Here is a 2,121-nt window from a genome sequence, read left to right on the forward strand (position 1 = left end):
ACTATTGACTACAACATTTGCAGTTACTTTAGACATAGTGATGTAAATGACAACAGAATGGAATCTCTGAGTTTCTCTTTTACCAGAATTACTTCTATTGAAGTGTGTCTGGGAACTGCTGAATCACAGCCTGAACCTCTGATTAATCACCTTAGGGGAGCAATGAGTCAGCCCTGGGAGAACAGGTGAAGGAAATTCACTTGTGCTGCTGGAAGGGGTGGAGCTTGGCTCCACCTCTCCTAGATCCCATTTAAAAGCTGACAACCAGTGGGAAAGACTATCTTTCTGGAGATCTCTCCTTTTGGAGTTTTCTAGTGAGCCCAGGACAAGGGTAAGCCTTCTATCTATTTTTTTTGTGTAATAACCTGCTTAGCCAGATTCTCTTGTATATATTTCTTAACTATAACATCTGTATATGCATTGATTATATAAAGTGTCAAATGGATGCATGCTAGTGCTTGAATTCTGTTATTTAATGTTGTCTTTCAGAGTAATTTCAAAACTTGTGAATGTTGCTCTTCTTAAGGAGAGTCAAAAAACTGGTAAAATTGCTTCAAATAAAAAATATATTGGCTATTGCTCTTCTTCACTTCTCTCTTTTTAATTTGTTGCATGTTTTTTTTATCTGCAGATGAGTACTGTAAGAAAAAAAGGAGAAACCATGAATCAGGTGACTTGAAATTCTTCAGAGTAAGTCCGTGAAGTATCTCTGATAGTGATTTACCACATTCTACTTACTTTCAATTTGTTTTTCTACTTCAGTTTCTCAATTAAATAATAATAATAATAAAATATAAAATATGTTGGAATGAATAAACTCCTTATCAGAATTTAAGTTGATGGCTATTTAAATCTGCATGGAGAGCATGCTGGTTTTGTGATGTTCAGAATATGCAATTTCTGTTTTCCAGAAGACTATCTACTTCATAATAAGTTGGATTGTTAAAGCTGTTGTTGTAAAAAGAGAATATAGATTAATATTTATTCTAACTCAAATAATAAGCTGATAGAATCACAAATATAGAATGACTTTGATTGGAAGGGACCCCAAGGATCATCGAGTTTCAACTCCCCTGCCACAGGCAGAGTCACCAACCTCCACATCTGGTAGTAGACTAGGTTGTCCAGAGCCCTATCTAACCTGGTCTTGAACAACTCCATGGACAGAGCATTCACAACTTCTTTGGGAAGCCTGTTTCAGCACATCATCATTGTCTCTGTAGAGACCTTCCCTTTGAAAGCTCATCTGTATAACCACTTGTAAATAATAAGCAGTGGGAACAAGATTGTTAAATACTATAATATATTGTTAAATACATATAGTATATAATAGTAGTTTTGTGGTCAACTTCTGAATTTCTTTCTGTGGGAGTGAATGCTGGCTATTGCCTGGGGTGAGATGGTACATCCAGTTTCCTGTAGTTATCTTTACTCAAGGTATTTATGAAATTGACAGCAGATCTATAAGGAAGAGTCTACCTGTTACTTTCTATATATACATTTATATGAACCAGTAATACAACAAGAAACTCATGCATAAGTTGCTTGAAAGTAATGCCTCTGATTTATTTCTAGGGAAATGACATCAGATACAGAGAACACAATAACTCTATTTGAAAGAGCGAATTTTCAGATAAAAAAACCTATTTTTCTCTATGTAGTCATCACCACTAGATGTATATTTTCACCAGCAATGAACAAGAGCCTGCATGCAGCATACATTACAGGTGACCCCATGGTGACAGTTTCCACTGCTGAAATGCATCAACAACCACTTCAGTGTGTTCATATCTACTATTCAGACTCATAAACATCCAGTAAGTGCTGATGAATGTCGGTGAGTATAATTTCTTGTACTTGAAGGAACTGAATTCCACATCTTTCCATTAGATATATTTCCATGTCAGACATCGTATTATCAGACTGCTTCTCTACTGCCATCTGTCACAACAATTCCTAAAGGAATATTGTTTGAAAGTTTCAACCTTACTGCCACACTGCCAATATCTGCCTCTGATGTTGTGGGTTAACATAATAAAATAGGAGGTATTACTTTTGGGGCATCCTCCATGCTTACCTGTTTAACTGGGAAGGAGATTTTTCTGAAAAACAACAACAACA

At 35.9% G+C, this 2,121-nt stretch overlaps 1 long non-coding RNA gene across 1 annotated transcript in view; it reads left to right on the plus strand.

Annotated features, from left to right (window-relative positions):
• The first annotated feature begins 250 nt into the window (after nt 1-250).
• Nucleotides 251-2,121, plus strand: part of LOC109364467 — a 5,754-nt gene continuing 3,883 nt past the window's right edge. The window contains exons 1-3 of the long non-coding RNA XR_002110401.2: nt 251-331; nt 632-690; nt 1,662-1,817. This is a non-coding gene — a long non-coding RNA (uncharacterized LOC109364467). The remainder of the gene's footprint in view (nt 332-631; nt 691-1,661; nt 1,818-2,121) is intronic.

Source organism: Meleagris gallopavo, unplaced genomic scaffold (assembly GCF_000146605.3).
Source record: "Meleagris gallopavo isolate NT-WF06-2002-E0010 breed Aviagen turkey brand Nicholas breeding stock unplaced genomic scaffold, Turkey_5.1 ChrUn_random_7180001860412, whole genome shotgun sequence".
Taxonomy (NCBI): Eukaryota; Metazoa; Chordata; class Aves; order Galliformes; family Phasianidae; genus Meleagris; species Meleagris gallopavo.